At 51.9% G+C, this 12,521-nt stretch overlaps 1 protein-coding gene across 4 annotated transcripts in view; it reads left to right on the plus strand.

Annotated features, from left to right (window-relative positions):
* Positions 1–4,386: 4,386 nt before the first annotated feature.
* The window catches only part of PXYLP1 (2-phosphoxylose phosphatase 1), a 68,770-nt gene continuing 60,635 nt past the window's right edge, over positions 4,387–12,521 (plus strand). Inside the window, exon 1 of one of the 4 annotated variants that reach the window (XM_079795587.1) lies at positions 4,387–4,490. The gene's annotated coding sequence lies outside the window, so the exon portion shown is untranslated. Of the gene's footprint in view, positions 4,491–10,946; positions 10,972–12,521 lie in introns of those variants that run through there. The other 3 variants (XM_079795588.1, XM_079795589.1, XM_079795590.1) reach the window with 3 other exon arrangements.

Raw genomic sequence — 12,521 nt, forward strand, 5'->3', positions numbered from 1 at the left:
ACCCACTGTTTCTTGTTTTCTCTAGAATTCTGTGTCGGCAATGACTTTCTTTCAGCATTTTAAGATTGTTTTCAAGCTTCCATCTTTTCTGTTTTGGGTCCTATCTGGAAGTCTGGGGTGTTATCTGGTTCCCAGCTCTCTCATGAACAGGGAACTCGTTTTTGTCTCCCAGGGGGCCATGAGACTGCAGATTCCCACTCTCCTCTTGTCTCCTTTCTGATTGGTTTCTAATTATAAAATGAGAGGGATGGACTCTTGGTTCATTCATCTGTTCAGCCAATTTTTATATGGTATGTGCCAGGCACTGTTGTTGATGAAATTGCCCAAATCCTTGTTGTCCTTTTATGATTTCTCAATGAGATTTTTGTGAGTTCACCAAGTGCTTGTTTCTTTTTTCTTTAGAAACATTTTTTTTTTTTTTGGTTGGGCTCAGAGTTTAGAGGACAAAATGAATATTTAGACCTATGATTCACCAAATTGCTTCAGTTCTTTATAATTTTTTTATTTTTTTGCTCAGGGTCAGTTTTGAGAGCCATCTTTTATTTCTATTTAACATGGTCATTTTGTGTTCTGTTTTTCTGTATTTGCCTTTCTAATTAAATTTCACCCAGAAAAAAATGGTAAAATGAGTTTGCCCTCCCTAGATGCTCTCAGGAGGAGAAGGGGCTAGTATAATAAGCCTGCTGGGAGTGGGGAGAAGGGATTGCAGCTGGTAGCTGGGAAAATGAATCATGCATACATAAATAATAGAGAGCAGACCACCCTGGAGCTGGGAGGCTCAGATTGCAGTCTTTAATCATATACATGTGCCAGGGAGAATCCGGCATTTTTGCAAGAACCTAAGAAATGACCTTTAGCCTTTTACAAGATATCTATTTCCCCATAAGACCCTGCGTTTGCCAGCAGTGGTGTGGAAGAATATCTTGGTTTGATAGTCTCTACTATATTAATCAACACAAATTTATTTTGGATAATTTTAATTTTCACCTTTATTTTTGTGAACTTTGTATTTTTCCAGGGTTTTTTTAAAATAAGGAATGGGCACTCCTTTTATAATCAGAGAAACAAAATCCATGGTAAATGGGATTTAAAAATATTTGTCACCTAGATACTGTAGGAGACACAAATAAAATGTTTTGTGCAGATGTGGACTTCTGTTGTAAGGCAGGGTTGCAGGCAGCACAGACTTTGGAGCTTAGAGCCTGGTCCAAGCAAAGCACCCCGCTCCCTCCCCCAAAGGACTCCCTGGTATTGTTACCTCCATCTGCATCCTAGCCTACTTGTTTTCCCCCCATAGGAAAATCCCTTTAATGGTGAGGACAGAAGCCCATTGTTCCTCTAACTCTACAGCACAAACCAAAGGAGGCTGTGCAAATATTGGCTCAATTTTTGCTCAATGGATTGAGACGGAATTGAAGATGGGCACCTGCTCCTAGCTGCTCTCTGCCTGTGCCGGTTTGCTTGTGTAAAAGGCATGGGCATGACTTGGGTGAGCCTGGGACTGTTTTTACAAGATGGGTGGGTTCAGATTCCGATGAATTCTGAGATTTTCCCTGGGGCCAACATGTGCATGTGGAAAGGACAAAGCCGCAGGCTGGGGATGGAGGGGGAGACCGTGGCGATAAGCCAAAGACACTGCACTTTGTCCTTGCTACTGTTCTACAGTCATCAGTGGGCATGTTTGCTCCTTTAGCAGATGAATGATGACGATAGTTACTGTTTTTGCAGGAACCAATGCGCCAGGCACCGAGCTATGGGCTTGACCTACTCTGGGCTTTCTTGCTTGCAAGTGACAGAAAAAGCAATTCTAAATCGTATGGGGTGATTATTGGACATGGAATTGAAAAACCCAGGTCCTAATTTCAGGCATGACAGGAAGCTGCCTGTCTGTTGACTCTGCTTTCCTTTGGGTCAGCGACAATCTCTGACACGTGCTAGCCAGATGGTCACTGGCTACCTACCTCCTCAACAACCACAAAGGAAAGAGATTTGACAGAGGTGATGGTCTTGGGATATTTATATTTATTTATTTATTTATTTCCCTGTAGGAACCTTTTCTTACAGCCCCTTCCTCCTCTATGGCTCAGCCATGAGGTGTTATTGCCCTGAGGGGCAGGGCAGGGTGGGTACCACTCAGAACCCAAAGTCCACAGGGAGGAGGGTGTGGACACTTCCTCCAGAATGGGAGGGGCATAGAAGCTCTCAGGGAATAGGGGTGATAAGGAAAGATACTGGAGAGAGAGAGTCTAGAGAGAGCCTACCAGGTTCCCTGAGGGGCCGAGGCCACCTCTGTGCTAGGTCTCCACCTAGGGAGGCACATGGTACAAAGACAGACATGCCAGGTAGTTTGAGGAGGAAGATGAAAGCGGAGAGAGCCCGTGCCCCACCTCCTGTTTGGAACTCTACCCCAGGATGCCCTGTACCAGCACAGTAGGGCTGCAGCCAAGGGAAGTGGTGGTGTGGCAGGTTTAGTGGGGGAACGGTTCCAGATGGTGTCCCTGAGTCACCTTTAGTCCCCGTGACCGAGAAGGGATCCAGGAGCAGCCACACGTTCCCTGCGAGGGATGAGGAGGTAGCTGAGAGAGAGGGGGAACCACTCACCGTGGGGTCACAGTGGCTGGGGAGCAGGATGGACAGGTGACTTAATAGGTGCCGATCCGAACCAGGCCCACGGCTTGTGGGATGGTTGGCAAAGAGAAGCTGTTTTTCTGCTGGACTTGATGCTGTGAGGTTGTGAGCTTGGATCTGCCAGGCTCTCACACGTGATGCCCGAGAGTGTAGCTCACGTGGAAGGAAGCAAAGCTGAGAGAGGGAGAGTCCCTGACATCGTTAGTCCCTGGAACTAAATCCAGGGCCTTTCATTTACATGAGTCAACCAATTCTTTGTTAAGCAAGTGTGAGCTGGCTTGTCTGTCATCTACAGCAGAAGGTGCCCTGACTGACGTCTGTCGGGGAGAGGGAGGCAGTGCCAGCCAGGGGGAGAGCCTGGGATTAGTGGGAGGACACTGGGGAGAAGCCTGTTTGGAAGGAGAAGTGCTGGGTGTGGTGGGTGGACTGAGAGCCAGGTGGAAAAGTCTGGGGTGATGCTAAAGGGACAGTGAAAGATGTTGTGCTGGGAGATACAGGGCTCACTGGGAGGGGTTGTCCGTAGCCAGGGCAGGAAGGAGCTGAGGACAGTGTGGCACCACGGAAATGTGAGACTGGCAGGTTAGCGGAGTTTGGAAGCAAACACTGACTGGACATGGAGCCCCGAGGTGAGGAAGGCGTCCCAGGTGGCAGGGGGAATGGCGACACCACAGGGTAGATGAAGTTGGGTGTTGGGGAAGAGATAGAATTTGCTGACTTGAGATGGGGTGTTCTTAGCAGAAAACCAGAGTAGGTAGGAATAGGGGTAAAATACGCAGGGGTAGTGTGTGGCTTTGGGAGCCATCAATACAGGAGTGGAATTGGGAGGCCAATGACAAGCTCCTCCAGATAGTGCGCCTGGAAGGGAAAACGTGGTGACACGGATGAGTATCTATTTTGCTCAAGGCCAGCTGTGCTGGGCACATAGGGTCACTGTCGACTTCCCACTGACACCGAAGACCTACCCTTGGAAGAAATGACCCACAAATATGGTATCAAATCAAGTTCAACTCTCGGATGCCCAAGTTAGTTACAGAAATAGGCCAAATGCTCTGTGAATCTTCAGTAGCCTCGGGGGAATCCACGGAGCAGGGAGGGGGGAGGGGAGACCGGCTGCTCAGCCGCGACCTCCCCCGGCGCCTGCAGACTGTCCCGGAGACAGAGCCGCAGGGAGGCCTGCAGTTGACTCACGGGCCGGATGTGGTTGGCGCCGGAAGAGAAGCGTGGAGTAGGTGAAAGAGGGAACGGGGACACGGGGACGAGACTTGTAGCAGCAGTTTGAGTGCACGCGGCAGCAGTCACCCAGCCGTGGCGGACCCCAAACATGCGCACCAAGCCCAGCACCGGGACCAGGGCGGCGCCAGGCCACGCGCACGGCCCAAAGGCACCCACACTAAGGCCCCAGGCCCGGGCCGGGGCGGTGCATCCCGTCCGTCCGCACAGCCCCAGATCCCGAGTCCGGCGGTGTGTGGCGCGCAGCGGCCCTGCACGCAAGTGGCCGCGGTCTCTGTGCACTCAGACGCCCGTGACCGTAGCTTTCGCCCCCCGGGGGGGTCTGCAGACTGGACCGTCTTTGGGGGCTCCGTTTGGCTTCCAAGAGTCTGCGTCCTCTCCACAAGCACTTCTGCACCCTACTCGCCCGCGGGGCAGCGGGACCGCCTCTCCGCCTTCGGGGCGGAGCTCGGGGACGCCGGACGCGGGGCGGGCCGAGCGCGGGGCGCGGCGAGGTCGGCAGGGGGCGCTGTGGGCTGTCGCGCTGTCCCGCGGTCCGTGCGCGCGGTCCCAGCCTCCCTCCGAGCCCGGCGAGCAGGCGGCGAGCGCTGAATCGGCGCGGAGCGACGGAGTCGGGGCCGGGACTATGGGCGGTGAGCGTGGCGCGGGCCGGGCCGGGCCGGGCTTGGCTGGTCGCCGTTGAAGCTGAGCGGCGCGGAGGCTAGAGGCGGGCAGGCGTCCCAGGGCCCGGGGTTGGGAGACCGAGGGGTTCCTCTGGACGTGCCGAGGCCGGGACGACCCGTGTCTCCCGTGGGAGAGCCAGTCAGGCGGGTCTGAACCCGCAACTAAGCTGCCTCCCCCTACCCGCGTCCTCCCCAAACCCCAGCCTTACTCGCTCCCTCTCCCTAAGCCACCCCCTTCCTCAAGCCTCCCCCGCGCGCCCCTCGTCCCAGCCCCCGCCCCCTCTCCAAGCCCCAGCGCGCCCTAACCCTGCCTGCGATCCCGCCGCCCTCTCCCCCGGCTCTCGCCCCCTGCCTCCTCGCCGGCGCCTCGCCCACCCCACCACCTCCCGCTTCTCCCGGTCCAGTCCCGCGCCCCTCTTGCCTTGCCAGCCTCCACCCGAACCCCCGCCCCTCCAACCCTCTCCCGCTCGGCCCCCGCACTCCTGCCGCCGGATTCTAGCCCCAACTCGAGCTCCCCGGTACCCCTTCCCGGGCAGTGCCCAGCCCGCTGGCCTCCGGAGGAGAAGGCGGCGGCAACTTCTCCGTGGCCTTGCTGGGGGCGGCTCTTCTTGGCTGCTCCCTGCGCCCCGCGCCTGCGGGCGTCCTGGGGCCCCGCGGAGAGGTCACCCGGTGCGCGCGCGCCTGGGAGCTCAGGTTAGGACCCCGCGGCGTTGCTTTTGCGGGCGAACTCGACTAGGTCGCGATCTTTTAAAGAAGCCGGTTTTGTCTCTCTCACACACAAAACTGCATCTGCGTAGAGCAGGTTGCTCTCTTTGTGGCTGCGGCGGTCTTTCAAGTTGTACCTGCGGGTGGTTCGAGGATTAACGATGGAAGCGGATTGGGAGCCATATTTTCCCGCTTCGGCTGGGCGTTACGCAGAGGAGCGAGGCTATACCACCGCCTGCGTGTCCAGTGCCTTCGTAGGAAAGCAAGGATGCTTTGTGAGCATTCCAGAAGTAAAACCAGGAGAGATGTGGCATCAGATCGGTGCGAGGGGGGAAGGAAGGGTGAGGTGAATGGCCCGGGGGGGGGGGGGCCTCAGTGGGCTCTCGTCGTGGGGACATTTTTTGCAGAATGCCCTCGGATGAACCCCAATCTGTGGAGCTGATAGTGCCCAAGCCAGCCTTTACAAACGTGACGTCACCGCAGCCGGGGCTTGGCAACAACTCCTTCTCCTCAGGTGTTGGTGCCCAGCCTGGACTTCTGTGGGAAGAGTTTAAAACAGATGGTTTGACAAGCCTCGTGCTCCCTCCCTGGAGAGAGGTGCAGATGCAGGGCTGCGGCCTGAAAGCCAGTCCCTGCATCTCTCCCTTCCCCTCTCCTGGCTTTCATTAGGTCTCGGATTGAATTAATTGCCTATTGCAGAGAAATGACATGCAGGGGGTACATCTCTGTTAGGGATTGGCTCCTGGCCAGCCCACCAGCACAGATGCGAGGGAGGCTGCCTTTGGGCACCAGGGACAGGCTGGTCCACCTGCCTCTGGAGCACCGTGTTTGTGAGGCTGCAGAATCAGCAGCTATTTTTTATTTTTATTGATTGGCTTGAATAGTAATTAGCTCACTATCCATTCACCCCTGAATGGTGAATTAATAGAGTAATTAGTCCCAGATCACAATGGGACACAGAAGACTCCCTCTGAGTGTCCACAATTCCGGTGGGCATCTCCTCAGCCCTCACCACTCCTCTCTGTGATAAGGTGTTGACTCTTGGATGCCCCACTGGCCAGAGACGGGGTGAAACTATCTCTGTGGCCCCCTGCACCCAGCCCCTGGCACCCTCTAAATGCTGGTACTCAGTGTTTGTCTAGAAAAATGGGTCACCCTCTTAAATCCAGTCTGAGACCATAACCCATGTTTTTCCATTGTGCTGCACTATTTTCAAAATGTTATCCTTAAATTAATCAAACACACACACACACACACACACACACACACACACACATTAGTCTTACTAGAGACAAACTCATTTCTGTGTGTATTTGGGGCAGAGAGCTCAATTTATGGGTTAGGCTCTGCGAGCTGGGTTTCTAACCTGAATGGGGACTCCATCATTTCCAGGAAGGAAATTAGTTGTCCTTTTCACAGAATTGGGCCCGTTGGGGAGCTAAGGCTGTTTGCTGAGAGGTGAGTCCTCCCCAGCGTAACCAATAGGACCTTGAGCTGTGGCCACAGCCCCCTTCTGCATCCCTCATCCCTGCCCATGAGGGAGGAAGCCCTTGGAGATGCGGTGTGCTGGTGGAGCCTGCGGGCTACTTCCGATTGCACCATCTTCACTCCAGTGGGCACTGCCCACCCCACATAACGGCTCCCCACGCAGAGCCGGGAGTGCCCCTCCTTGCACAGGCCTGGCCGTGTGGTTGGCAGCTCCGTTGGGGGCGGGGGGGGGGGGGAGGAGGCAGGTGGTTCTGTCAGAGGTGACCGTGACCACTGGCAGATGGAGCCAAGTGCAGCGCTGTGTGAGTTGGCTTGTCTGTCCAGGGTCAGCTTGGAGAACACAGCCAGAGGCTGAGGGGGCGGAGCCCCCGGTGCCCCCTTTTTCAGAGGTCCAGGAAGAGCTGGAATTCAGAACAGCCCCTTGAATGCGGGAACCCGCACTGCCCACAGGCTCGCGCTGTGGTGGGCTTATCTTTCTTCCCCAGACGGTGTCTGTCTCCAGGTCTGGCTCTTACCCAGGATTCCTGAAGCTGGTGAAAAGCTGTTTTCTAGAAGAGGTTTAATTAATGCCTGCAGCTGTGGGTGAGGAAGGGAGGGAGGGAGGGAGGGAGGGACTGACTGAGACTGACTCTGCTATCTGGAGGTGGGCAGGTAAACGGTCCTACACACTCAGAGGGGAAGACTTCAACCCTGGAACAAGGATCTTGGTGGGTGGATTAGGACTGTGTCCACATTCAGGTCTAAGGGTTACCTTTAGGAGCAAAGGCACCGAGGGGGAGAATGGCCCTGCAGTAACCTGAAATAAGGTTTGCCGGGCCCTCCATCCTGGTTTCTAGAAGGCTTTGAAAGGCCGGCCGAGAGTTGAGCTTAGCAAGGTGGGGGAGCACTGAATGAGGGCTGTGGCCCCTTTGGAAGTGATGGCTTGTGTAACATTGGTCTGGGGGAACCACCTTACACCCAAGATGCTGAAGCGGGAGTCCAGGGGATTGGCAAGGGGCGAAGCAGCCAGTAGGGCTTGTGCATCTGCGCTTAGTGGGTGAAGAAGGGGCACCAGCCGCCTTCTGCTAGGGTTGTGGCGTTTTGACAGAGGTCATCTCCCACGGCCCCTTCTTGAATCTCCCGGGCGGCTTGGTAGATGGACTATGGCCTGGAGATACTGCAGAGCAGCTAAGGGGAAGCAGGAATGAAATTGCAGGGTCTGCTGAGTCCAAAAGGTAGGTAGGCCAGGGTAGCCTAATTGAGCCACAGACTCTGGCCCGCTAGCCTCCACCCCCAGCTCTGCATGCTAGGGCCTTCAGTGCGGCAGCCACGGGCTTTTGGAAAGGAACAGGCCAGTCAGCTTTATTCCCGAGCATGGAGGAAGTTAGTGATTAAAAAGGCACCGAGAGCCCCACCGGTGGCTCAGCGGTTAGAGCTTCAGCCTGCGGTTTTGCTCCCTGCCCCTGGTCAGGGAGCAAGTGGGAGGCAACCAGTCGATGTGTGTGTGTGTCTCTCTCTCCCCCTCCCTCCCTCCCACTCTCTCTGAAGAGCAACGGAAAAAAATATCCAACAAAGGCACCGAGGAAAGAACTTGGAGGCGCCTTGTGAAGTAGTTGTGCACCCGTATCCTCTTGGCTGGGTCATCTGTGCATCCCTCTGTCCTTCCGCCTTCTCTTCCTCCCGCTCCCCCAGCCCTGTCCGTCTGCACTTAGCACATCAGCGGAGCCATCTCTGTGCTGGTGCTCAGGGTAGGGGAGAGTTTGGGCAACTCAGACACCTAGTGGTAGCAACGGGTGGAACTTGAAAATTCTGTTTGTTTGCACAGTCACTTCCCCAACTTCTACATTCATGTTTTTGTAATACGAGGCATCCCTTTGTCATCTGCCTGCCACTCTCGGCCTCCGTGTATAACTGACTTCCTCAGAAACCAGAGCTTTAAAAAACAGACTGAGTTGAAAATTATCGCACCTAGTTTTGACACCCCCATCCCCTCCCCTCTTCTACACTCCTTTACGTGGTTAGAGGTATCATTTATATCAAATTTATGAATAGTTTGAATATGACTTTTCCTCCCCCTCAATTATATGGAGACACATGTCTTTCCAACCAACAGAACCACAGCTGACTTTCCTAGACTTACCTCATTCTTGGGTCCAACCCCAAACTTCAGGCCTTCAGAGCTACAGCAATATCATTTTGAGCTTTGAGCCTTTTAATTATATTTTAAAAAATGAAGCTCTTGCTTGCTAATTTTGTCATCTGCTAATATAGGAGAATCTAAAGTTAGACTAAAACATTTACTGCCTTATTAACTCTTTATGCTTCTTTTTTTAAAATAAACATCTTTTTATTGATTTCAGAAAGGAAGGAAGAGGGAGAGAAACATTAATGATGAGAGAGAATCATTGATTCTCTGCCTCCTGCAGGCCCCCTACTGGGGATCGAGCCCACAACCTGGGCATGTGTCCTGACAGGGAATCAAACTGTGACCTCCTGGTTCATAGGTCAGCACTGAGCCTCGTTATTCAGCTCTTTATGCTTCTTAAGTGAATGAAGCCGTTGCATTAAGGTAGAGAAAAATTATTAAAGTTATAGTAGAAATGTACAGAAGCTCAGAGATAATAATAAAGGGAAACCATCTTGTAGGAATAAATTGTTAAGCTTTAAACATGGTTACTAAAACGTGGAGAGATAAATAGGAACTTTCAGAGTAGTATAGATAAGTATAGAATTTTGACAAGATTGATGAGTATAGAAATTTTGATCCACCATTGTATTGAAATATACTAATTATTATGATCATCCATCATGCTTCTATAATACCTTATCATATAAATAGGCAACCATCTCTGTGATCTGGTTCAATCCTTCCAGCAAGTCTGGGACCTTCTTAGAGATGGGAGAACAGGACCACAGGGTGTTTAAAAGACTTCCCCTGGAATTCAGGTATTTTGAGCAGCAAATACTATGTAAACCTAGATATTCCTGCTAATGTGGCTTGATAATCAAATATACTTAATAGTTATTTGAGCCCGGCCGGAGTAGCTCAGTGGTTGAGGCATTGACCTATGCACCACGAGGTTGCTGGTTCGAGAGCTGGTCACGGCACATGCCTGGGTTGCAGGCTCGATCCTCAGTGTGGGGCATGCAGAAGGCAGCTGATCAATGATTCTCTTTCATCATTGATGTTTCTACCTGTCTCTCCCTCTCTCTTCCTCTCTGAAATTAATAAAAATATATTTTTAAAAAATAGTTATTTGAAAATTGCAAGTGGTCTCCTGCTTAGGTATCAGCTTTCATTAAAAGTCAAGCAAACAGAAACAGTGTGTGCCTAGCACCACCAGAAGCCGCCTGGGAGGATGTCTCCGGGTTTGTGGCTGTCGGCTGTTCTCCGCTGATGACTTCCTAATACTAGAGCGCCTGCGTTTGGTTGTGCATTCAGCGCATTGCCGTGGTTAAGAGAGTAGACTCTGAAGCTAGACTGGCTTTGAATCCTGGATCTACCATTACTAATCCTGTACTAGGCAAGTTACTTCACCGTTCCGTGCCTCAGTTTCCTCCTCATTTATAAAATTGGGATGATGATAATGATACCTACCTCGTGGTATGGTTGTGAAGCTGAAATGAGATTGTACGTGACCGGACTTAGAGTAGTGCCTTGCTCATGGTACGTGCTTAAAAAAACGTTAGCTGTTATTACTATTTATTCGTTCCTTAAGAATACATCCTTGGTGCGACGAGCTGTACTGCTATAACGAATCTATGACAATGGATAAGACACACAGTCTCTGTCCTCATGGAACAGCGGACACTATACTGAAGTTCATAGCAAAGGGCGTGAATGGTAGTGCAGACATTTCCCAGGCACTCGCCTGGCTCTTGGCCACCTGTCATGGCCATTAGAGCCTAGGGCGTGGCCTGCAGAGGGTTGGCCTGGGGGTGGTGTGTGATGATCTTTACCTGGTACACACTAATATGATGTGGCCTTGCCAGCTATTTAAGACAGGCGCTCATTTGATTGGTACGTGTCTGACACATGCTGGTTGTTAATGTTTTAACTCTCCCTCTTGGCCTACGGTTGTTAGTGGGAAGTGTAACACGAGACCATAAACTCAATATTTACTTACCTGGTTTGCCAGCACTGTTCTTGGTCCTGGTCGACCGCATGCTGGCCTGGCCACGTTTTTGGACTTGGATCTTCAACAGCCCCGGAAGCCCACGAGACCGCCGGGGGCCCAGTTCCCTGAGTGAGGAACGGAACAGCTGCTCCCGGGGGCAGGTAGGGCGCCCGAGGCGGAAGGCCAGACCACCCCATTTCTTGGCTCTGCCATAGCCGGAACCTCCTTGACGGGAAGGTCTCTGGGAAACTGTGCTGATAGGCGTGCGTTTCATAAACGGGTCCTGGAAAGGGAGGCCCTTCCTCCTCAGAGCTCGCCCTCGCGTGTTCCGTGTGTCCTACAGAGACACTCCCGGTGGCAGCCTGCCCAGCTAGCCCCTGCCAAGGTAGAGCTGGCTCAGGACTCGGCCATGGGCTGGGGACTAGAGAGACCTCCCGTGATCGCTGCCTCGGGACCCGGAGCGCCGCTCTGCCTTGTGAGTGTGGTTAGCGCGCGTCTGCTCTGCTGGGCCCTGGAGCGCTTCAGACCAGTAAGTGAGCAGTCAGATCCGAAACCTGATCATCAGGTCTCTTAATAGGGAGCCTGCTTATTTTTATTCGTGTTTAATCTACTGGACTTTGAAGTCAATGGGGCTTTGTCTTTGTTTTGTTTTTGTTTTTTTTAATACTTATCCCACACTTGGAAAATAAAGAAATGGCAAATTGGCCCTGGTTGATGTAGCTTGATTGGTTGGAGCGTCATCTGTACATCAAAAGGTGGTGGGAGTGGGATGGGGGGCGGGGAGGCAATGGGAAGATATGTACACATGTAATACCTTAATCAATGAAATAAAAAAAATTGGGGGAAAAAAAAAAAGGTGGTGGGTTTGATTCCCAGTCAGGGTACATACCCAGGTTGCAGGTTCGATTCCTGGGCAGGGCATGTGGGGGAGACAACCACTGATGTTTCTCTCCCCTTCCTCTCTCTAACATCAAATTTTTAAAAATCTTTTTAAAAATGACAAATAATGCCATTCATTTTTTTTAAAAAACATTCATTTGTGTGAAAGATTCATTGAATTAAAAGGAGGAAAACCTTTTCTCTAGTTTCCAAACAGTTCCCCAGGTGCTCTGACTTCTCTGGTCTCGGCTGCCTCTTGATTTCCCAAACGGGTCATCTTTTGTCGCCAGTTTGTCTCCATCGAAGTCCCTAATGGAAACACAGACCTGAACGATCAAAGCTTGGACGTTTATGGTCAGAGGTCATGGCAATGAACAGTTGTTGGTTATTTTGTGGTGTGTGTGTTTTTTTGTGGTTTTTTTTGCTCTGTCTTCTAAGTGAAAAATTAGTGTGTCTTCTTTGAAAAAGAAATTATATTTTAGACGATGGCTAACGTCAGCAGGCAAGATCTAATCAAGGCTGCCTCATCCACGGTTCACATAATTTCTAAGTTAATGGTGTGTGATTTTTTTTTTCTCCTCTTCTCCTTGCTCTAATGACTGCTGATTATTTTGAAACAGCTGCATTAATTGATGGTGTTTAACAGCTCGGTGTACAGTGAGTAAGCGCAGTTGGCTTGACTGAGCATAGCACATTCTTCTCGCTTGCTCTTTAGCCTGAGGAGTGTTTGTTTGCTCTGCCAGAAAGGGAGTTGGGAACTCCTTGCCTCTGCCCGCCCACCACCCAATGCTCACACTTCCCGGCGACGACGTGTGTCCTCACGGTATCCAGT

The sequence above is a fragment of the Cnephaeus nilssonii genome (genome assembly GCF_951640355.1).
Source record: "Cnephaeus nilssonii genome assembly, chromosome: 17".
NCBI lineage: Eukaryota > Metazoa > Chordata > Mammalia > Chiroptera > Vespertilionidae > Cnephaeus > Cnephaeus nilssonii.